Raw genomic sequence first — 26,101 nt, forward strand, 5'->3', positions numbered from 1 at the left:
GAGGGCATGTGATTAAACGGCATGGGGCTCCAGGATGGTTGTGACGTTGAATGGAGAGGCGAGAGAGAGATACAGAGATGTGGCCTGGAGGTATAGGCATACTGCATGTTTACTTATGTCCTGCAGGGCTGGATGTCAACCCTTCCCCTTTCATACATGTAGACAAGGCAAGGCAAGGCAAGGAAACTTTATTTGTCTAGCCCTTTTCGTACACAAGGCCTCAAAGATTGGTCTCAGATATATACTTTGGCCCTGAGGCATGTAGGGATTTACAGGTTAGCAGCATTTTATTAAAATCAATTCAATAGCACACATTATACACTTGACAACATCTTAAATGTATAGTATGTGTACGATTTACAGATATTAACGGCCTCGGGAAAGTAAAGAGAAGAGGAAACTATTTATCCCCCATTGTTTGCTTCTCTTTTGTTTAATGTATGGCTGATTATGTTTGGTGGAGCATAACGTGTCTAATTATGTTTAGTTTGTGTGTCCGCATGTGCCTCGTTCTACTCACTGATGTGTTATTTACCTGTGTGTGAGTGTGCCTCTTACAGATGTGTGTGCTTGCATCATTGCCCATTCACAACAGAAACAGCGAGTTAAGAAATGGAGGCGGTCGTATTATAGACGTCGATGAATAACACCGCAGCTGCTCTATTCTTCCTTTTGGTGCTTTGTTTAGGAGAGTGAAATGCACTGAGAGGCCTTCACTCAGTGTCTCAGCTGTGCTATGCAGTGTGTGGTTCCCTCTATTAAGTCACTTGTTGTCACTGTGTTTCAACACGCTCACATTTGTGCCTTATCACTTCCTGTCAGGATGCCATTAATAACTGGTGGATATTCCCATAACAATGAATCCACTCTCTTCTCGCTATTCTTCAAAAAAAGTTTTGCCGAAAGACACAAAAGGAGGATGATGTTTGCCAGATGGAGTCTACCCTGTACTGCGTTTCCAGCCCTGTTTTCCGCTTTGTTTTACGGATGGCCCTTTGTCTAAAACTGTCACTGACTAGGTCGATTAGTACAGCATTCACCATAGTTGACATTAGAAGTACATTTCAACTTCAGTGTATTCATGAAATATATATTATTATATGTCTGTTTGGTTTGCTATATAATTCATCATGCACACATAGATATTCACTGAAGCCTACAACAGCACACTGGTTATCAAACTGGACAATTTTATTACAACATTTATTTTATTCATCATTAAATAATGGATACATTAATAGTGGAGTAGCAATTAAACCCTGGCCTTAAAAAAACTGCTCCTGAGGTCTTTTTGTCAACGCTGTATTGGAGAGGTTAACATCGAGGACTATTGTTAATGCCCACGCACAGAACTTAAGTCACACACACACACATGAGGTCATGTGTTTGGATAGTTGTGTGCTCGAGGAGCAAATGGGTCAGTTTGGGTCTATATCTAATTTCTTATCTTCTCTCCTCTCCCTTGGGGCCCATGTTGCATCAAGCCCAGATAGCTTGTATCCCTTCGCTCCATAAGGCCATCCTCCGACTCACCATGCAACTGTTGAACTGTGAACTGCAAACCCCCTGAACCAAGATGAGGAGATTTCAGAGGGCATGAAAGTATCCACAAAATAACTGAACAGCAAAACCCTTGTATCAACCCTCCTGAATCCACATTCTCACCTCAGAGCCTCACTGTTGTACTGTACTGTTCCGTAAAGGTGGTTTGTATTTTCTTCAGCGGTTTGTCGCTTCTTTGCTGTCTGTAACCCAACGTCACCTATTGACCCCGCCAGCCCTCTCTCTGACGCAGAAGCTTCTGACAGCTACTGTTGGCTCCGCTCCGAGCTTCTGGGAACACTGGAGCATGAAGCGCCAGACGCTGGAACGAAGACGCTGGCGCGCCGCTGTCCAAGGACATCAAAGCCCTATGAGGGTTTATCTTGAGTAATGCTGACTGGCACACCTCGACCCCGGGATGGTTTGGAAAAGCAGGCTCTCTCTCCTTCCAGCCGGAACTGCTGTCTTCTACTTTATTCTCATGCAGAAAGGCTAGCATTTATCCGATGGGTCTATTTGTTGTTTTTGACATGTTGCGCTGCTCACTTGGCATCTATTGCATGCCTAGTGGTTCTGCAAGTGAGATCTCTCTTAGTTTTGGGGCCATATCTCTTGTGTTCTTCCTGAAGGTGTTGTTGTTGGTTTGTATCTGTATTGATGTTTCAACTGATGTTGTAACTACCCAAGCTACCAGCTGAGAGCTGGGGTTACTGAATTACCTTGTAATGTTCCTCATCCACATTGTTAAAGCTGAAAACAGTTTTTAAAGCTTTTATAAATAAATGTGAGATGACATGTCTTGGAAAGCATGTACAAGTACCCACTCGTAGATCCTTAGATGGATATTACGAAGTCCTTTTGCATGAAAGCTGCTGAGCAGTCACACAAATCCTGAGGATTTGTATAATTTATACTGATTGCATGTGCTCTAGGTCATCAATGCTTTTGCAAGGGAAAGTATTTATCTTTGGTCCTCCCTTTATGTCCCTATTAGTGTCTGACCGTATAGCTGACACAATCATCTTGTTCTGATGGCCGCTGCCTGAACCTAAATTAATCGATTTAATTTGCATATTTAAAGTTTAAGAGGTTATAAATGTAAAAAAAGGAAAATGACGAGTTGGAGCGGTAGCAGCGTTGCATTTTGGGAAGAAGGCAAAGATTGTCAAGCCTTCCCTCCTAATCCTCCAAAATGGCAGCATTTGTCCTCATATCAGTTATGTCACCTTTTCTGACTGGTAATCCGGTTTCAAATGAATCTTGCTGTGTATCCTCTCAGCACTCCTGAACCCCCCGCTCCCAACCCCTCAGCCCCTATCCTCCTACTCCACCAAAACAAACTAACAAACACACCCACACACACAATGAAGCGCTCTACCTCACACCATGTGTCAGTGAGCCCGGGAGGATCCAGGCATCTCTCATGGTCACGGCGCTCGTCATTTGTCAAACCCAACGCTTCCTGTCAGCTCCCCTCCACATCTGCAGGAGACTCAGAGCGGCGCAGATGGGCAGCCAGTGAGAGGTACCTTCTGCAACGGTTGCACACAAGTATGGTCATGTGCATACAAGCATTTCATTGTACACACTCACACACATACACACACTCACACACACACACACAAACACGCATACACATATGTGCATGCACAAGCATGCACACTCGCACAAACACATGCAAACACACATACACACACATCAAGACAGATGCATACATGTACAGATGGGTGCCCACACAAGACACACACACATACATTGACATGCCAAAATTCGTGTTTATGCCATGAACACGCACTTGTACATTTGACACTTGCAAGTGCAAAAATGCCATTCAAAATACAGAAGGATACACAAACACACACACAAACACACTCAAACTTGCACACACGTTGTGTGGAGGGCGTTGGAGTTGGTTGCATCTGAGCATTCAGTGAGAAAGTGAGTGTGTGTGTGTGACAGCCAGTCAATCAGCCTAGAATGAGAAGCGATCACAAACTGGACGGATCAATTCGTTTTTTTTTCTCCATGGACAAACAGTAGAGAAACACAAACGCCCCTCAGGTTCCTCATTTCTCTCACTCTGCCCCCCCCCCCTCTTACCATTTCGGTCTCATTATTTTTCTTCTATCTCTTCCTCTCTGTCGGTTTTATCTCCCATCCCTCTTTCTTTGGCTCATATTTCTTCCCCATGTTCTGTCTCCATCTCCCTTTCTCCTTCTCTCTCTCTTTCACACTCAACTTCTAGGCTGTTCCACTGTCCCCCTGAAGTTGCGAATGGTTGGTTGTTTATCGGTGCTCATTTCTCGCAGTGACTCGCTGGGAGGGAGGGGTGAGAGGGTGGTGATGCAAACGATCAGAGCTGACTTATGGTGTATGAACATAAGCTACAATCTATGATGGGTCCTCGCCGCACAGTGATTTATAATACGCTTGTCACACAACTAATGTATGTATCTCAAAGATCCATCAGAGACACACGAAGGATACTGTCTGGTGTGTTTGTGTGTGTGTGAGAGTGAGAGTGTGTGTGTGTGCGCGCGCGTGTGTGTGTGTGTTCACGTGAAAGCATACAGCTTAATATTGTTAGCAAATTAATAGAAGCAAACATGATTTAACATATTGACCGAGCTACTCCATCACAACACAAGCAAATAACACACACACACACACAGCCACACCACACACACACACACACACAAACAAGTAAACAGGGGATAAACACTCTGTGCACGTACTGGAACATGTCATATATCAAGGGACTTATCTTCTCTCGTGAAGGGGCTAAGCTCCAGACCAAGGTCAAGCTAATGCTGTTGCAGCTAACATGGCTAAGCTCCTCAGCCGCAGCAGCCCAGACTCTGGTTACATGCCATTGTCTTGCTTCTGCAATTGCAGCTGCAGCTACGGCTGCTGCTTACTCAGCCTGTGTCGGCTCCCATCAGCAGCCTGATCCAGGCAGAACGCCGGGCTATTGTGCATGTAGGTCATGTGTTGCCTTGCTGTGTTTGCTGGCTACAGCGGCGAGACGTTCCCTGAGGTTGCAGAAAAGTAGCTACAACCTCAAGTCCTTCACACCCACTTACAGACGGATGCGGTCCATAGGCTGTCTGGAGCTTTTCCCCAACTATATCGAAATAGACCTTCAGACTTGATTTACAGAAATACTGATTTAATTTAACAATATTTTGTGTTTATTAAAAATCACGGTAACACTTTATAATAAGGTGCCATAATAAATAGCAAACTAGTCATTACCTAACCCTTTGTTTACATTTGTTAATTGTTACTAAAATATGTATTTGGCAGAAGTTAATAGTTTTTTTTCACTGACCACAGTGTGTCACTGGTTAGGATTAGGGTTAGGGTCGTGTGTTAGGGTTAGGGCCGTGTGTTAGGGTTAGGGTCGTGTGTTAGGGCTGGGTTAGGGTTATGCTAACAACTAATATTTAATTAATGATGAAAAAACTATTAACATGTGCCAAATAGACATTGTAGCAACAATTCACTTATATTAACAAAGGGTTAGGTAATGACTAGTTTGCTATTTATTATGAGATCTCATTATAAAGTGTTACCATTACCACAATGTCTTTATTTACAGAAATTATGTCTTTATTAGGGTTAGCTGTCTTTGCTGTCTGTACATGCTGTCTTTATCAAAACAAATGTATAGGAATTATGTCTTTACAAAGAACAATGCTGTCTTATTTTACACATATATTGCCTTTACATACAGAAAGACTGAATTACACAAATGCTGTCTTTATTTACAGATACAGGTACTATCATTACTTATAATGATAGTATATATGATAGATATTGCCTTTATGTATATATATATACTGACTTAATAATACAATACAAATATAACGCCTTACACAACATTACATACTAACATACACCATGTTCTTTCCTTCGCTGGAAGCAGAACACACTTCTGAACCAACAACGTTATTTCAAGCATTGCCAAACATCGGTCCCACATCCTGTTCCTGTGTTATCTGTTGTTTCTCCAACACCCCCTTTTCCTCCAGATCGGTCCCACAATAATCTGCCTCTGCTTTCCATTCCATCTTCTTCTCCAGTGTGTTGAAAGGGCCACCTGGTATGGGTGCTGGTTGCCAGGTTCTGGATTATCCCTCCTAACAATAGTCCAAGCCACTGCTTGGACTGGTCCTGTCTCTCTGCTGCCAGCGACCGCTCTGCCTCTTGCCCTTTAAAGACCCCAACATCCTGCAGACAAACAGATGTACAGGATGTGCACACACACACACCGACGCACGTGTGCACACACAAACACACACACACACAGACAGACACACAAACATGCACGCACACACACAGACACACACACACACACACACACACACGCGCACACACACACACACACACGCACATGCACACAAATACACACAGTATATGGCCAAGATATTCTACATGTTTTTCCCAGCTACAGCAGCTACTTTTACTGTCACATCCATTTGTTGAACAATTATAATACACACACACACACACACACACACACACACACACACACAGGCACAGGAATCCACCCACACAAAAATGCACACACAAACAGACATGCTCACACACAGACACACACACAAAAACAGACGTGCACGAACACATCAGAGGCACATAAACACTGATGCACATACATAAACAGACATGCTCACAAACACACACAGACACACACAAACACACACACACACACACACACACACACACACACACACACACACACACACACAATCAACTCAATATTGTATAGACTATACATATATATGGTATATATATCAACATGCTATTCACTACATTCACACACTTATCTTACCGCCACACACACCATAGTTCTGTGTCATGTGCCGGTATGCAGGCATACAGTGTAAGAAAAAGAGAATGCAGTATTTGCATTGCATACATTGTGAGTGTGTGGGTGCTTGTTCTGATGTATTCCACAGTGTGTGAAACAACCCTCTGTCAAGGTGGACCTGGGTCTGGGCATCCCACCGTTAACAGCAGCTGTGACTGAAACCCTGTGAAACAGCAGCAGCTTCTCATTGTCGGAGCAGATCCGAGGAGCCATCCGTCAAAACACAATCAGAGACTACAGAGGAAATAAAGGCAGAAAGAGGAAGGGAGGAAGCGACCGAGAGAGAGAGAGAGAGAGAGAGAGAGAGAGAGAGAGAGGTATAGAAAAATGCATAGAGACAGGGATCTGAAGACACAAAGTGGAGAAAGAGAGTGAGAGAGAGACCAGAAAAAATAGGGTACACTCACAAGGTCATTACTGCCTTAGTCCTGCCTGTGTGTGTGTGTGTGTGTGTGTGCGTGGGTTTGTATTTGTGCGTGTGTGTATTTGTGAGTGTGTGGGAATGTGTATGTGTGTGTGTGTGCGGGAATTTGTGTGTGTGTGTGTGTGTTTGTGTGTGTTTGCATGTGCCCACTGCATGTGTGTGTGTGTGTTTTTGTGAGTGTGTGTATTTGTGCATGTGTGGGAATGAGTGTGTGCAGGAATTTGTGTGTTTATGTGTGTGTGCTTGTGTGTATGTGTTTGCATGTGGGTATGTGTGTGTGTGTGTTTGTGCATATGTGTGTGTGTGTGTATGTGTGTATGGGTGTGTGTTGCATGTATGTATGTGTGTATGTGGGTGTGTGTGTGTGTGTGTGGTCAGAATGTATTTGAAACCTGCTCTGTGTGATGCAGGTCTCAAATCACACAACATGTGTTCGCTGGCTCACGTAGACGGATATATCACGCTTCAGCAGCAGCACACGAAACAGGAAAAACACAACGAAATGAGCCACTGTTCCACAGAACTGCCATTTGAAATGGAACTGCGACGATGAGAAGGGGAATAGAAGACAAGGTTGGGGGTGCTCTGCACGTGGATTGACAGCTGGGGTTGTCACTATATATGTATGAGTGTCACTATTCACGCGCAGTCTGTGTGATGTGTAGTGCGGGGACGGAGGAGGTTGGGGAAAGAAGTCAGGGAAGGCTGTCTTGTACCCTCCCTGTTTCTGATGCACACGCATAATAAGTGGAGTGGAGTGTGGAGGGTGGACGGTAGAGAGACTGGAGGTTAATTACCACAGAGGCAACCAGGGTGGGGGGGGTTCTTGGTGGAGAGTGGGGACTGGTGTTAGGTGGGGAGATTTAATTTAGTTTAGTTTATTAGTTTATTTAACAGAGGCCATGCACAACACCACCCTTGTGCCAGAGTTAGCCAGCTTATTTACCATCTGCAGTCCCTGGCCAGGAAGACAATAAAACAATACAATAGAATACACACAAATGCAAAACCAACAATTCAAAACAATACGATTAGCAAAATGAACCAACAGTACATTACATATAAATCAACATCATACAAAATACATTCCAATTAGCAATTGTATACATTGCATATATAGTCTCCATGTTTGAAAGCTCCTTACCCAACTGAAGCCCAGCGATGAATTCTTTTTTTTGTCAAATGCAAACAACAAAAACAATTTGTAGCACTCATTGCTGTCAATTCAATTATGAGGCAGGCAAGTGAGTTGCACCAGTCAGATTAAAAGGTATGGAGTATTATCAGAGTAAAAAGTTCAGTTTCCCCTGAAAATAACATTTGATTGTTAGCAAAAAACTAACCAAAATCCAGAGCATAGTTGAGGTTTGAAATATCCATGGAAAACGAATATCCTAAAATGTCAAAGTCAAATGACAAAACTTCTGTTTCCACATGACATTTTTCAAGTCCTGATACTGCCGGTGCTGCTAACCACAGGAAACCGTACATCGATGTTGAGACGCAGTCGGTCTCCATGTGGCCGGGACTTTCTCTGTAGTTACTGCTGCTGCTGGGATCCCCCCCCACCCCCCTACACACACTAGTCTTTTACCAAGCTTGGACTCTCAGGCGACACCGTCGTTTATGATCGCATTGATTTGCCGTATTGCGTATCTTCCTTCTGGAGACGCTCACTGTTAAATTGATCTGTACAGGCCAAATCTATGAAGTCATCAGATGGTAGCATCAACCATATCCATGAGCTCTCTCTCCCTCCCTCCCTCTCTCTCCCCCGCCCCTCTCTCTCTCTCCTGAGGTGAGTGCATCACGTCCCATGCCTGGACCATGATGGACAGATCATTACTCTCTTGTTCTCTGGCACTGCAAAGTGTGACACATTTTAACAAGCCCAGGAGAGGGGGACGTGCTGGGAGGGGGAAAGATTTAGAAAGCAAAAGATAGCAAGAGAGAGAGAGGGAAAGAGAGAGAGAGAGAGAGAGAGAGAGAGAGAGAGAGAGAGAAAGCAGAAAAGTATGGTCACTTTGTAATAAATCAAACATCCTTAGAAGCAATGGAGTACCTGCCTCTATATATTATTCGCACAATATTTTTTTGTGTGTGTGAATGTGTGTGCTTGTGTGTTCATATATGTTTGTTTATTTTTTGGTGGATTTGTGAGTGTGTGTGTGTGTGTGTGTGTGTGTGAATTCATTGGTAATTATTGATGTTTGCCATTTTGTGTACCTTTGTGTGTGTGTATGTGTTTGCGTGTATGTGTATGCGTGTGTGTTTGTGTGTGTGTGTGTGTGTGTGTGTGTGTGTGTACATTAGTCTACATTTAGCCTCCCCCACCCTCTCCATTTCACAGCATCCCTTCCTCCAGTCTGCTGCTGCTGTAATCTCTTTAGAGTCTCTTGCAGCTCTCCCACCATCAGGTAACATGGAGGCTCAAACACTGCTTTCAGTGGACTTTTGCGCTGGTTCTTCCTGTGTCTGGCCTAATGGAGGGAAACTTCAGCCCCCTTCTTCTTATTGACATCACATCTGTCTGGAGAGACATGCTGGTGAGTTTTAATGGACCCACAATTGTATTTGGCCGCTGTATTCAGGAATGAGCTGTCTGGACCAAATGGCAAGTAAAGAGAGAAGATGGATGATGGACAGCAGCTCGACTTATGTTACTGTCTCTCGCTTTTCTGTCTTGTTTGTGTGTGTGTGTGTGTGTGTGTGTGTGTGTGTGCGTTTGTGTGCGTTTGTGTGTGAGTGTTTATGTGGGTGGGATAATAGCAGGACGTGTCTGTCTGGATACTGGTTGACTGACAGAATTGATAATCCTGTGTGGATAAAGCAACTTGGTTCAAATCCAAGACGTTTTGAAGTGCTCTTTATAAACTGCTTTTTTCCGCCCCATTTTTATGTAACTCCCTTTCTTTGCAATTTTCCTCTCACTCTCTCCTCTTGCTCCCTCAATTCTATTTTCTCATAGAGCTGATTCATGGTCTTCTCTCTCCGTGAAGCCAGAATGCCCTGACATGACTTTAATGAAGCCACTTCATCAAAAACATATATACCACCACAACCCAGGATCTGCTCAACACACACACAAAGAAAGAGAGAGAGGCACACACACACACACACACATTTAGGAAAAAAACTCACAATCGCACAAACACACGCACACACACATGCACGGACACTCACTAAACCAGACACAAAAAAAAACACACGCGCAAACAGAGACACACAAATGCACACACACTCAATATACCACACACACACACACACACACACACACGCACACATATTGAAAAATAGTGCTTTTCTGGTGCTCTGCCCAGAGACCTCCAGGCTTAACTAAGGTTTCTGTTTCCTCACTTTTTCCATAGCTTAGTCCAAAAATAGCCTGTACACTTCCTCTATAGAATCAAGTCGTAAATTAGCACTCAGCTAGCTATTGAGTGGTTCTCTCTGCCATAAACACACACACGCACATAAACACACACATGCACGCACACACCCAGTCTCACACAAACAAACACAATTGCGGGTGCACATGCGAACAAATAGTAGTGCAAATGCACATATGTCTGCAAGCTTACCAACACATGCACGCACAGGCATATAGGAACACACACACACAAACACACACACACACACTAATACATTGCTTGCTCGGAGTGGATGACCTTGAGAGCTCTAATGTCCGTCTCATCAGAATCATGGCTGTGTGTGTGTGTGTGTGTGTGTGTGTGTGTGTGTGGGGGGGGGGGGGGGGGGGGGGGGGAAGGCCTATTCGCCAGGCTTTTCTCTCTACATCACTTCCTGTCACATCCTGCTGTCCATATGGCATATCACCGCGTGAACTCCACCACCAGAGGAGTTTAAAGGTGCAAAACGACAGCGAGACTAAATCCCCTTGAGGTTGAACTAGTAAAGTCACCCGCTGTCCATCCATTTATGTGCTCACCTGCCCATCAGCTCAGAGCCATTCATTCTATATTTGAATCTGAGTGCCAAAACTCATCTTATTTTAGTTACGGCTGTGAATTAAGGTGGATCCCATGCTGACCATCTTACAAGAAGATGGCTTATGGTGTTCCTTCCTCTGTAGTCCATGTTGAAGATCTTCCGTGGTTTTCTCATTCCTCTGGGATTTTTTCCAAAAAATCGAGATGAATAAAACCAAACACATAAGGACACACACACAATCTCAGCCGGTCGATCAATATGACCGCATGACGGGCTAAAAAGAAATAGGGAATTTCTGGTCTGCAAGTCGTACACTTAATGTTCACTTTTCTGCAACATTCTCTGTGAACTTAAACATGCATGAAATACAATGCATTGCCATACAGCTGATGATATGTTTTATAACACCTTGCTGAGGTGACATCCTGGTCCAAAGTCCCCCCTCCCCCCTCTTATACCATCCTAATGAACCTATAGTGAATGCACAATGCGGGATATATTCAACGGGTGACTGGTTGGAGTGTGTGACACAGGTGGGGGGAGCATTCGTCTGACAACTGGCAAGTTAAGCTCCAAGGTTTAAAGAAGTAATTGCCTCTTCTCTCGTCTTCTAGCACTCTATTTTCCCAAAAAGCTCTTAGTTTTTTACATGCACATGAATCTAGGTCTCTCTCTCTCTCTCTCTATATATTTATTTATATATATATATAAATATATCCAGATTCACAATACAGAGAGAAAGAGAAGAGATTATGGAGATGGGTAAGGACAAGTCATTCCATGGCCTTGTACCAGGAAATGGTTTGATTAACTCAACACTTTTATAAACATTACCGGGGGGGCTTTTGTGTATCCTATGCTGTATCTGTTTATACAATGTAAATATACATTTTCAATGCAAGTAAGCCGTTTCAATCTTGAATCTGAGCGAGAGAGAGGGAGAGAGAGGGTGAGAGAAAGCAAGAGAAAGGGGTGGAGGGACAGAGAGCTTTTTGGCTGTTGCAAGGATCTCTTCAAGTATTGCCTTTGGGTTGAGAGGCAGCCTGTCTTTGTCTGTGCTTTTTATGTGAGAGTCCTGTGCCAGCTCCAAGTCTATTCTCAATCCCACCCTGCTGCAGGTGTACAGATGGGCGCGGCGCCAGCAGGGAACACAAGGCGAAGCCTGAGAAGCAGCACCAGCAGGAGGAGTGCAGGTGCACACAGTCAGCTCTACAGCTCAGACTGGGAAGCAAGTGAACCAATCACAGGGGACCCAGCCGGGGGGCCTTCTCTTGTATGAAGCTGTGGGGGGAGCGGTGGGTAAAGTCAAGGGTGCATCTGTTGTGTGTGTGTGTGTGTGTGTGTGTGTGTGTGTGTGTGTGTGTGTGTGTGCGTGTGTGTGTGTGGGGGGGGGGGTATATAAATAATTATATGTGAGCAAGTCAAGGGTGCAGCCGTGTGCGTTTGCGTGTGTGTGTGTGTCTGTGCGTGTGTGCGTGTATGTGTGCTTATGCATGTGCGTGTGGGAGGGTTGGTAAACCTGAACCTGAGAGCCCCCACCATGACGGCGTAGGGGTGCAGGTGGAGGAGCTCGGCTGTGCCCTGAAGCCCCCGAGCTGTCCGCCGGGTCGAAGGCCTAAAGAGCACAACGTCTGAAGCGGCTCCAAGCTCGATAGCCTCCTCAACGAGGGGAGTTCAATCACCTATTGCTGCACTGGCACAGCTCCATTAGCATCTGTCCTCCTCTCCCTCTCTGTACCTTCCCCTTTCCCTCCGCCCGTAGCTCGTGTGTTTGTCCTCACGTAAACGCGGGTTTCTGGGGGGATAATTGCATGTGTTGTTCGGTACGGGCGGATGTGATGAATAGCACCTCCCGTGTTTCACATCGGGCGGGCCCACGGCTGCTCTCGCCCCCCCCCCAAAAAAAGAGATGCGCACAATCGCTCACTCCCGACGGGTATAGCAGTGGCGGATAAATGGCTGCCACACACTGGTGGCGCAGGAACATTAACGGGCCCCTGTTGGAGGGCGGGGGGTGGGAATAGGGAGATGACGGGTGGGGGGAGTTGGGGGTGCGCCCAGGCGGAGGCACGGAAACGCCAAAGCACTCCGTCATGGCGTCCTGGACGTAAGAGGGGCCGTGGTTGACAACTGAGAAAAGGTGTGCAGGAGAACACCTTCCCGGGAGGCAGCCCGGAAGACATTCTGAGCACGAGCAGGGAGAAAGAAAGGAGAGGTGCTGAGCCCTCCGACAGTGGAGGGAGCCAAGCCGCTTAGATGTTTGCGTTGGCGGCAGACGGGCAGATTGCGGCCAATGATTTGTGTTGGGAATCGTCTGAAAGATCCGCTAATGACGGCAGGGCCGACTCAGGCAGATGGCTACCGACGGGGATACACGCTCTGTGCAGCGTCCCAGTGGTCTGGACTGCGACTGCTGGAGTGTTTGGGATGTCGGCAGATAAGTAATTGTTAGTAGAAGAAGAGATGCAGAGGGAAAGTTTGAGAACAGGCTGTCTTTCTATTGGACCGTCTGTTTGTGGTTTCAAAAGAACAAAAGAGTCTTTAATCTTCGCACAATGTGCCCAGTTGTAGTTTATGTGCGTGCGCTTGCAAGCACGCGTGGCTTTTGTGAGTCTGTGTGTGTGAGCGGGTTTGTATGGCGCGAATGTGTGTGTGCGCAATCACACTTGCTTTTATAGGCATGCATTCTCTTTGCATGACTTCACATGTAAAATAATCACATATTTTAAAATAATTGCTATTGAGTAGGACGGAATGACTACATTGTTCTTCTGTGTCTATACATCTGTTACTATATTTATAGCAGTGTTTGTACCTCTGGTTATGACACTGTACTATGTGGATTATGTAGTGTTTTGGACCATGCTTCAGATGGCCAGCCCCTAAAGCATGAAAATATTAAATGTGAAAGTTAAAATGGGTCAAGCCGAGCTTATGCAGCTGTTTCATTCAAAGGCAGCGGAAACAGGCTTGATTTGAGCCAACTCTTGTAAAAGGGGTGACAGGGAGTGCACAGTCCAGGTCAAGTCGTTCGGCATAATACATGGAGGTGAAGGGATACCGGATGGAATCGGCACTTTTCTGACTAAATACAAGGGCATAGTGATTAACCAGCACTTTAAGATTTAAATATATACATTTATTCTCTTGCGACGACTCTTCACTCCACTTGAGAAGAACGTTGAGTGGAGCACTTTAACTGATAATGTATAAATATATGCAATTTCAGTGTCATTTAGACAAAAGACTAATTGTCATATTTTTCAAGGCCTCTATTCAGCTTATACTGCTTTGATGACCCCCGCTCCCTTGAGTCCGCCGTGCAGCGACTCTCACTCTGCTCAGCCTCGGGGCTCAGGATGCCTGCGCAAGTCGTCAGGGAACAAGAGCGTTTCACAGTAGGGAGGCCAGAGTGGCTAATTATTATGATTAGCAATAATCGCTAATCACATTTAAAACCCATTCCCGTCATCATCAGCAGGCCTTGGCCCATAACGGTATCCTGCCGGGCAGCGTGGGCAGATGAAACCTCAGCCTGCCGAGTACATTTAGCAAGCGCTACTGCATCAGGCTGAAGGGGGAAGTACACTCTAATGCAATGAGGATGCCCTCATTAGTTTAGCTGGCTCCGCCATCACAGTAAGCACCTAAGTAGATCAGGGAAGTGACTTGCGTTAGGGTGGAGAAGAAGGCTGGGCCTTCTTGGAAGGGGTATATTGCAAATTACAGAAAGTCTGTTACGTCTGCCCAAGCATCATTTACTTCTGCATCAGTGTGTGTATTAGTGCTAAGTGTAGTTTTATGTGTTGTGCAGTGTTTATAGTGTTTATAAACAATATTCACAATAACATGGCATGTACTATTCACATAAAGACACTAGAAAGGGCTTATGTAATTGGGTTCTTCTCGTTTAAACACTTACAGGATGTTTGCAAATGGGATGCTGACAAAATAACTACATTTATATACAGTATATAGTGCTTTACAACCTAAGACAGCCACTCAAAGTGCTTCACAAGTGAACACTGACACACACACACACACACACACACACACACGCGCACACAAACACAAACACACACAGTGCCAGCTTGCAGCAGTAAATCACCGGTGGTTAAACCGAAAAGGATTCATAACCTTTTTTTACATTGATATGGAAATGTATGTATGTTCAAAGGCTTTAGTACAGTAGAGCTTCCCTTTTAAAAAAAAAAAATAGACTCATAATGTACTATTATCCTTTAATACACACTTTGTTATGTTTATCCTCAAGTAAATAAATTCCATGGTTAGATAGTGTAAATGAACAGAAGGGACTGCGTCTAGGCTTCAACCGGTCTCAGAGATTGAGTGAATTTGTTGCTCGAGATTGAAATCAGCGGTTCTGAGGCCAAAAATCCCCACAGTACACAGCAGATTTCACTTGAGTCAAAAGTTAAAAGATACCCTAGCCTTCTACAGGAAATGTGTATATATATTTATATATATATATATGTTAATTTATTCTCATCTTTAGACTGTCACTCAAATTGGGCCCCTCCCTGGAGCAAATGTAAAATGTTAAAAGGTCTTACATATAATAGTGCAGGAAAATATGGATAACATATTAATTCATCATGCATGGTTATGGGGGCGAGGAATGTGCATACAAATGTGTATTTTGCTTCGCCAAAGGGATAAACATGCGTATATTTAGAATAAGGTATCCCTTGTTAGGCATGCGTGGGATTTATCTAAAGGTGCATCGGCCCTGGTGAGAAAACACTTTCCTTTGATGTTTAGCGTTGAAATAAAAGAGTGGTTCATATACATTACAAAGAGAAAAATGCAATGCCTTGTCTTAATGCTTACCATTTGTCAATTTCTAATGTGATGTTTAATGAACAAAAGGAATGTGCATCATGTGTGTACAATAACAACAGTAGACAAGAGTCCACAACAACACAAAATTCATTGTATCTGGCGATGGGGAGAGAATTGGCAGCCTAGTTTTGCCCTGTAACACATCTGGGGGTCACTATATATTTGGCACACTATGAACCGAGATGCTGATTTCTTGGGCATTGCATTATGTACTTGTTCCCCCCTCTATATGCAGGGGGACACACTAGATGAAGATATTAACCCCTGCTGTTTGGGGTATGTTAACACTCTGGCCCCCATATCTGGTGCAAAATGAACAAAATATGTTATATCAGCGAACATTACTTCCATACCGGCCTTGGAGCAATTTGTCTTTGTATAAATCAATGTATATATGTAGTATGAGGCTGTGGTACATGCAAATGGTTGGGAAAAGCAATTTGTTCGTGAGAAAGCTCACCTGTTTTATATGTATGAAAAAGCTGGGCTAGGCTCGAAGCTGATCACATACCTGAGGTAGGGAGCAAGCTGCGTGACAGATAGCAGGAAAAAGGTGCATATGTCAATGGGCTTGATTTATTTAACACATAACACACGTGCCCCCCCCCCCCAACACACACACACACGTGCCTGCCCCCCTCTCCACACACACACACACACACACACACACACTTCTTTGTCAAAATGTAACCTTTCTGAGTTTATTTTCAAGGACATTGTCATCAATATATCATGGAGCAAGAGATTAGACCATGAGTGTAGCTACAACTAAAAGGTATAAGTGTGTATATGTGTGCGCGTGCATGCAAGGGTGCGTGTGTGTGTGTGCGTGCGTACGTGTGTGTTGGAGGGGTTATATACTGTTTGCAGTGAGTGAGTTATTGAGGAGGTGCACACAAAACGTAACTGCTGCTTCCATGAGCTAGCAATTGCCTTGTACAGTGTGTTGACGGAACATAATAGCATTCCACTTTGATTAAGTAGCCATATTAGATAAAAATGCTGGAAAAGTTCATTCCATTTACTATATTCAGAATTTTAAAAAAAATGCAGAAATAAGCAGCATCCTCTGTCATGCAGAAATGCCTTCAGGGTAACTCCTTTCTTCTGCTGCAGCAAGGGGAGATTTCCTCCTGTACTACAAAAGGTAGGACAAAATAAAGTAAACATGATGATGCTGTCAGGGAAGCCAGGAAAAGGCTAACACATCTTCTGTACTTCACCTTGCATCTTTTAAACAGCACCTGTGGCGTGGGGTGTGGCTTTCTGCCTCAATCTGTCATTTAAAAGGAAATGGGGAGAAAGCAGAGAATGGTACTTTCTATGTAACTCAAGTGCTGTTAGTCAAGTCCCAAAGCGTTGCCTTTGAAATATCTGTATGACAGTATAACCTCCGCCCCCAACCCTTCCTCAACCTCTGCATGGATCTTTGTAAATGATTTTACCTCTGGGTTAGAAATCTCTGCCTTTGATATAGCAAGGGGGCATCAGCAGGTACCGATTTCCCAACGGAACAGAAATATAACCAACGAGGCAAATGTCCCGCTCATTTCCAATTATGTTTAAGGAGACGGATTGGGGTCAGAGCCAAAGAGCAAGGCAGTAGGAAACAGCCATCAGACACACTTGTGGGAACGCCAGGGGAGAAAAAGAAATGTGGGGGGGGAGGGTCGAGCGGGAGGACAAGGGAGGAGCTTGAGCATTCAAAGTCCTAGCACGCCCCCCAAAGTAAGGGCAAGGTTATTGTTCCTCCATCCCTGCTCCGTAAGGACTCTCAGTCTCTTTCTCATTCGGACAGATGTGCACATATACACACACACACACACACACACACACACACACACACACACACACACACACACACACACACACACACACACACACCCAAACCCACACAGGTCTTAGGACGGAGTTCCTGCCAGTCACTAATAAAGGCCCTAGTAATGTGAGGGTTTGGAGCCAGCCTGGCAACAACAGCCCGCTCCGTCCTACAGGGCCGGCCCCAGAGCTGTGTTTCAGGAGAATATCGTCCACAATGATGACTGAGCAAGCACAATAGATCATTTCACTAGGGCTCGGGCAAAGAACTTCTAAAGCAGTGGCGAGTGAATGAAGTGTAGAGTGGGGCGTGGCCCGGGGCAGTGGCGAGTGACAGCTCAGAGACTGGCTCAGAGAGTTGTCACCGTGTCTAAATGGTGGGCTGTTCACTGTGCTGTGTCCTGTTGTCGGGTTTCCTTTCTTTGGATGCTTTCACAATGACTTCCTGTAGAAAGAAGCCCGAGGAAGCTTTATTTCCTGACACAAATCCTATTGACACATCTTGCACTCACCAGTCCCGACATTTTTACCTGGAAACAAACAGGCAGCCGTCTCCTCTCCCGGGCAAGAGTAATTCCCCTTGGTGCAGGAGGAAAACAAAATACTGCAAAACAAAAAGCTACCAATCAGATTGAATAGAAGGCGGGCTCCTACACGCATATAGCCACAAAAAAAAACAGACACACAAGTGAATGCATACCAATATATTCAGGCACACACACTGACTTCAATGTGTAGCCTTTACTGTTGAGCTACTTGCAAGCACCTAACAGTTGCACTGAATGAGGTTTCCTGCCAAGAAAGCATTGTTTTGATTTCACACACATGCATGCTGGGATTGTCTGACATCAATTCACTGAGCTCAACAAATAAGTGTTTCTTTTAGCCCCAGGCTCAAGTCCCAGCTCCTGAAGTGAAGCACATTGTATCAGGGCATGGAACAGTTTGGTGCTTTGTTGGAATTTGGGTGTTGGCCGGTTCAGAAACCAATATGAGTGTGTGTGAGAATGTCCTTTTTTCATATCAGAGTCGGCTTAGCTCAGGAGGTTGAGCAGTTGTCTTGTAACCGAAAGGTTGCTAGTTCGATCCCCAGCTCCTCCTAGCTGAGTGTTGATGTGTCCCGGAGCAAGACCCTTAACCCTGACAAGCTGGCTGTCGCCTTGCATGGTTGACTCTGCCGTCGGTGTGTCAATGTGTGTATTAACCGTTGATTTGGATAAAAGCGTCTACTAATTGTACTTGTATATCCAATTTTAAATGCTATTTCATTTTTAATAAGGAAATTTCTTCTGAAATTTCAGCACCTCTGCAGCAAACATCACTGAGTGCCTTTTTCACACATGCCATTTTCTCGGGTAAATGTTGATAGTCGAGTGCCCGTGATCTGAGTAAAATAATGGTCATGTGAATTGGTAAAATAGCCTGCGCAGTCCCCTTATCTAATGGGCGGTCAAAAGGCCTCATTCACAGAACTGCTACTATTGATAATTGCATTCAACTAACCAGCTTATAATTCTTATAAAATAAGGTATCGAGGCAAGCCTGTACAATTTCACTGGTTCCCAAAAGGAATTGAGCCTTAATGGATGCATTAAAGCCAACTGCATTCGCAATTAATAGCACATTGTAGAAAGGGGATTCAGGGAAGAAGAGATGTATTGCTGCTTTAACAAACCAGGGTTTAATTGTACTTGAGTAAATTTACATGCACAACACTCATTGGACCTAACACTTTCGGGTCTTTTTCAGGCAGCAACTTTGGCACACAGGTCCAGAAGCCAGGATCGCTGCCAGACAGCAGTGCAGACCAAGCTGTCTAAATATGAACTCTGTTAATCAGACTCATCTCTTGCAGCTGTGACTGCTTTCCCAATGAGCCAAATCCCTCTCTCTATCTACAGCCCATGCCATGGCCACACCCCTCTCCCCCCCACCTAAAACAGTGGTTAAATAAATTAACAAATATTAAAACTTAAAAAAAAATACTTGATTTGCAATTTCAGCAACGTACGGATAGTACTGTATCCCAATAAGGCCGGACTACTGAATACAACTGCAACCAGTGGTCAGACATTTAATAGATAGGAGATGCCAGACAAGGTTACAAATCGGAATAGATAATCAATGCTTTAGGAATTTGAAATAGTGTTTTAAACTTTAAGAGAGCATGTTTCTATGCTCTCTTAAGAGCATAGAAACGTCCTCACAAACAAACACACTCATGTGTGTATGTTCGTGTTTTTCTTTGTGTGTGTGCGCATGTGTATGTGAAGGAATGTGCAATCTGAGGCTCCAGTGGGTTAATGTTATTCAATGGTGAGAATTACAATTAAAAGTGCTTGACCAGTGGCACGCAGCAGCCACTGTGGCTCCACGGGGCCACATTATCCAATCCGTGAGTGAAGGGCCCAGACCCCGGGCTGCTTAGTGAGGCACTGGAGTCCCTGCCTGTTCCCTTCACTCAAGGGGCCCTGGGCCAGATCCAGAGTTCAGCAGGAGGAGGAGGAGGAGAAAGAGAAAGAAGAGGAAAAAGAGCCGGACAGGGAACAGAGTGTCTTTCACCTGCTCCTTGTGTACCTCTCAGTACCCGAGGAAAGGGAGGTGGGGTTATTTGTGTGTGTGTGTGTGTGTGTGTGTGTGTGTGTGTGTGTGTGTGTGTGTGTGTGTGTGTGTGTGTGTGCGTGCGTGTTCATGTGTGTGTGTGTGTGTGTATGTGTTGTACACTATTATGCAGGGCTATTCTGTATAATCCAACTGGCACTCCAGAGAAGCCAAGCATCTCCTTGACAACAACGATGCCCCCCCCCCCCCCGACAAAAAAAAACATAAAAACATGGTCAAATCAGAGGAGCAGAACATAAAGTGTGTCTCAAGAAAGTGTGCAGGTTCGGTCACATCACGCTGCCCACTGTTCTCCTATGCTTCCCTCCAGCCACCAGACAGCTGTTCACACAGGCCTCAGTGAGAGAGCATAAAAGAAGATGCCCCCGCCCCCCCCCTCCGGATGCATCGGTGAGTCTTAGATCTAGTGTGATGCGTGCTGCTGCAGCCTGCCACCTGCCTGCTGCTGTAGCGCAGACAGAAGTGTTCCTATAGGAGCTCTAGCCAGGGGAGCCCGGCTGTACCCTCCACACCACACACGGCAAGGGGGAGAGAGGGCGAATGACTGAAGAGATGAAGGGAAAGGAAACTTGAAGCAGGGGGGAAGAGAAAAGAGAAGAGAGCAATGAGAAGAGCTGACACAAACAGGGATATACAAGAGAGAGGATTGATACAAATGTTTGACAAAAGAGTTTGATCATATATGTATATATAAAGATATATATATATATGAAGAAAATGTAGATGTATATATGTATATATATTAGAGCTGTCAAGCGATTAAAATATTTAATCATGATTAATCGCATTTATGTCATAGTTAACTCTGATTAATCGCGATTAATCACAAATTCTTTCCTATGCTAAATATCCCTTGATTTCTTTCTCATTTTAATGCTCTTATCAACATGGAGAAGTGCATCAGCTTGCCTTGTGCAAATGTTTCTTTATTGAAAACAACATTGGCATACTGATCAAAAATACAAAAAAAATTACAAAGTGCAAAGGTAAACTAGGACTCAGCCTATAGTGCAATCAAACAAACATACTGCCTTGAACATTGCAGTCAGGCTACTGCTTCTTTCTAAGGTAAACTAGGACTCAGCCTATAGTGCAATTAAACAAACATACGAACATACTGCCTTGAACATTGCAGTGACTTGCAGTTAGGCTACTGCTTCTTTCTAAGGTAAACTAGGACTCAGCCTATAGTGCAATTAAACAAACATACGAACATACTGCCTTGAACATTGCAGTGACTTGCAGTCAGGCTACTGCTTTTTTTTTTTTGAGCCAATTGCTCAAACAGACCAGCCTGTTGACGTTTTCAGGCAACAAGGAAGCCCGCTTTTTCTGCACAACATGCCCAGAGATTGAAAACAACCTTTCACAAGGTACTGATGTGGCCGGTGTTGCCAAGTACTTGCGTGCAAGGCAGGCCATTTCAGTGTGAGCCCCTTCATGTGTGGACCACCATTCCTGGGGACAGTTATCCATGCCGGTTTGAGGCTCCGCCTTGTAGCGCTCCAGACATTGCTGAATATAGTCCTCCTCTTCCTCAGACGAAGACTCGTGTGCAAGCATGAGATTGAACCATGGAACCATTGGGCAACTTTTTAAATATAAACTTTCCATTAAGAATCGTTTTGGCGTCCATGTCTGACTTTACATTAGCTTTTGGACGTGGCTTGCCCCAACCGGTTTGTGTGCGGTGTGCTTGATGTTTTGTTTCCGGTGTAGCTAGATCCGGTATGGTGTAGTTTTTCTAACGTGACTAGTTATTGCTAGAAAGCAGGTGAATAATCTACGTTTGCCAAGGCAAAAAAAAATAATATATAAATATATATTTTGCGTTAATCGTGCGTTAAAAAATTAAACGCCGTTAATATTGGTTTGAGTTAACGCCGTTAATAACGCGTTTAACGCACAGCTCTAATATATATACATACATAGATAAATCTCAAGTCACGAGGAATATAACAAGAGAGAGAGAGAGAGAGAGAGAGAGAGAGAGAGAGAGAGAGAGAAGAGAGAGAGAGGTTTTAAATTAAAAAGCAATGAAAAGGTAACAGAAGAAGAAAATAAGATAACAAGACCAACAAACACAAAATGTGTGTGCATATACCACCATTTGTTGTTAGAGTCTATGTGTGTGCCAGTCTATGAGTGTGTGTTCCTATTAAAATGTGTGCGTGCGTGCCTGTGTTTTTCTCTTTGTGCTTTGTGTGTTTTTTCTTTGTATGTTCATTTGTTTGTGATTGTGCGTGTGTTTGTTTGTGTGTGCGTGTGCATGTGTGTGTGTGTGCTCGTGTGTGTGTGTGTGCACATGTGTGTGTGTGTGTGCATGTGAGTCTGTGTCGATGTGTGTGTGTGTTTGGGCGCTAGAGGTGGTCGACAGGCTCCTTCATCAGCACTGAGTGCGTTGGCTGTTGTGGCTGTTTGCTTCCCACTCAGGTTGTGACCTGCACTATCAGCCAGCCGAGGGGGGCGGGGCTAAATGAAGCTGTCGTAGTGAGCGTTGCTCGCCTAGATGTTGTCCTAATGAAGACAAACTCACACGCCGTGTGCCAGGCTGTCACACCATTAGGCTAGGGTCCACATGTGCACACGCCTACACACACACACACACACTCTCACACAAACACACGCTCACACAAACACACACACCAACAGGTGTCTGTAAACAAAGAGATACCTCTGTAGCCAGGGCTAGCAAAAGACAAGGTGACATTCGCAGGAGTGGGAATATTTAGAAACATGTTGGCCATGCTAGACACCAGCTCTGGAATACTAGGTTAGTGAGGAGTCTGCTGGCATCAAAGACAATGCGGTGTAGTAGGTCACGTCTTGCCAACTATAAAGGTAAATAGGTGACCTGCTTTGTCCTTCCATGCTAATTTCATGAATACTATTATATTTGTCAAAATGTAGTTGTTTGTCTATTTTTACAGAAGCAAGTTAAATATCTATGTTGCATTCACAAAATAAATCATGCATGTGAGGCATCTTTTTTTATATGAAATGCTTGAGCCATCTGGAATGACGGACTAGAGGGTACTGTTTTTTATTTATCGTTTAGCTTTTCCTAAAAATGCTAGAGAAAAGCTCCTGAGACAAAAAGTTCCGTGGTTCCCTGCCTCTCAGTTGCTAGGATACCTTTCTGGCCACTATGAGTTTGGGTCGTATTTAGGGACATTCCTTTTCCAGTACATGTTTCTAAAAAGGTCCCCCTACAACGGTATGTGAAGAGCTTTCGAGTTTTTCACTTTTTAATTAACTTTATTCCTTTGGGACTTGTTTGGTTATTTCCACTCTACTTTGTTTACAAACCCAAGTCTGATGTTGCATTTAGATACAACTATATTCAGCACACAACCTTGACATAGTTTCTAAACACAAACCCAACTATAATGTATCTTTTGATTGCTTCTACTGCATGCACACAAGCATACACGGACATTGTCTGCAGAAATGAACCCAAACGTTCACAGACTCACATACAGTGGGGCAAAAAAGTATTTAGTCAGCCACCAATTGTGTAAGTTCTCCCACTTAAAAAGATGAGAGAGGCCTGTAATTTTCATCATAGGTATACCTCAGCTATGAGAGACAAAATGAAAAAAAAAAATCTAGAAAATCACATTGTCTGATTTTTAAAGAATTTATTTGCAAATTATGGTGGAAAATAAGTATTTGGTCAATAACAAAAGGTCATCTCAATACTTTGTTACATGCCCTTTGTTGGCAATGACAGAGGTCAAACGTTTTCTGTAAGTCTTTACAAGGTTTTCACACACTGCTGCTGGTATTTTGGCCCATTCCTCCATGCAGATCTCCTCTAGAGCAGTGATGTTTTTGGGCCTTCGCTGGGCAACACAGACTTTCAACTCCCTCCAAAGATTTTCTATGGGGTTGAGATCTGGAGACTGGCTAGGCCACTCCAGGACCTTGAAATGCTTCTTACGAAGCCACTCCTTCGTTGCCCGGGCGGTGTGTTTGGGGTCATTGTCATGCTGAAAGACCCAGCCACGTTTCATCTTCAGTGCCCTTGCTGATGGAAGGAGGTTTTCACTCAAAATCTCACAATACATGGCCCCATTCATTCTTTCCGTCACACGGATCAGACGTCCTGGTCCCTTGGCAGAAAAACAGCCCCAAAGCATGATGTTTCCACCCCCATGCTTCACTGTAGGTATGGTGTTCTTTGGATGCAACTCAGCATTCTTTCTCCTCCAAACACGACGAGTTGAGTTTTTACCAAAAAGTTCTATTTTGGTTTCATCTGACCATATGACATTCTCCCAATCCTGTTCTGGATCATCCAAATGCTCTCTAGCAAACTTCAAACGGGCCCGGACATGCACTGGCTTTATCAGGGGGACACGTCTGGCACTGCAGGATTTGAGTCCCTGGCGGCGTAGTGTGTTAGTGATGGTAGCCTTTGTTACTTTGGTCCCAGCTCTCTGGAGGTCATTCACTAGGTCCCCCCGTGTGGTTCTGGGATTTTTGTTCACTGTTCTTGTGATCATTTTGACCCCACAGGGTGAGATCTTGCGTGGAGCCCCAGATCGAGGGAGATTATCAGTGGTCTTGTATGTATTCCATTTCCTAATAATTGCTCCCACAGTTGATTTCTTCACACCAAGCTGCATACCTATTGCAGATTCAGACTTCCCAGCCTGGTGCAGGTCTACAATTGTGTTTCTGGTGTCCTTTGACAGCTCTTTGGTCTTGGCCATAGTGGAGTTTGGAGTGTGACTGTTTGAGGTTGTGGACAGGAGTCTTTTATACTGATAAGGAGTTCAGACAGGAGCCTTTAATACAGGTAACGAGTGGAGGACAGAGGAGCCTCTTAAAGAAGAAGTTACAGGTCTGTGACAGCCAGAAATCTTGCTGGTTTGTAGGTGACCAAATACTTATTTTCCACCATAATTTGCAAATAAATTCTTAAAAAATCAGACAATGTGATTTTCTGTTTTTTTTTTTTTCATTTTGTCTCTCATAGCTGAGGTTTACCTATGATGAAAATTACAGGCCTCTCTCGTCTTTTTAAGTGGGAGAACTTGCACAATTGGTGGCTGACTAAATACTTTTTTGCCCCACTGTACATTCTGTCATTTCTACAATTACATGCAGTACCAAAGACAATGTCACTTGCTTCCAATGTTTTTGCTGTTTTCTGTAAATGTAAGTTCATGCTTGATTGCATGTTTTGTGTGCGTGTTTGTGCATATCTGCGCTTGGCTGACCACCCCTGTGCATTGTTAATTGACCTAGCTGTCTGGCAACCACACACGCTATAATCTGTTCCAGGTCAAACCCGGGGCATCTCTGCTGTCACTGTAAGCCACAACCTGTGTGTGTGTGTGTGTGTGTGTGTGTGTGTGATTTTGTGTGCACGTGTATATGTGTGACCTCACAGAAGGTGTTCAGCATCCCAAGTGGGCTGCACCCTTGCATCCGACCAACAACGACAACAAGAACACCAGAGAAAGCTGTTGTTGTTGTCTCTGTTGTCTGAGCCGTTTTTCCACTGTACGTGAAAGTGCAACAGGACCTGTGTCATAAGCGCCAAGGATCAGTGAACCCATTCAGGCTCCTCACCGCAAACAGCGAGCCACACACCGCCAACCGTGTTTCTTAGCGATGACAGAGCATACACATACGGGCCATCCATACCTTCACAATAGAGTTGATTTTTGGTTGGATATGGCTTGTGCGATCATTAATGCAAGAATATGTTCGTGCCGTGCGTGTGTTGTCGAAGCGCTGTTCGAGGTGTTGGGCTTGCTAACATGTTGTAGTATTATGCCTGCGAGGCTGAACACGAACATTATCATCTTTTTTTTTCTCCACCCGAGTTGAAATGATAAATGTTTAATGGCCCTTTGGTGGAGTTTCTCAATAATGAATTAAGACACGCTGGATTGTTAAAACCTGTCTGTTTTGATTGTTTGTTGTTATGTTTTGGTTGCTTTATTGCTGAGGGGAACATTACACATGGTCTGAGAGCGAATGAGGTACTCTGT

The sequence above is a fragment of the Pollachius pollachius genome, assembly GCF_949987615.1.
Source record: "Pollachius pollachius genome assembly, chromosome: 5".
Lineage (NCBI taxonomy): Eukaryota > Metazoa > Chordata > Actinopteri > Gadiformes > Gadidae > Pollachius > Pollachius pollachius.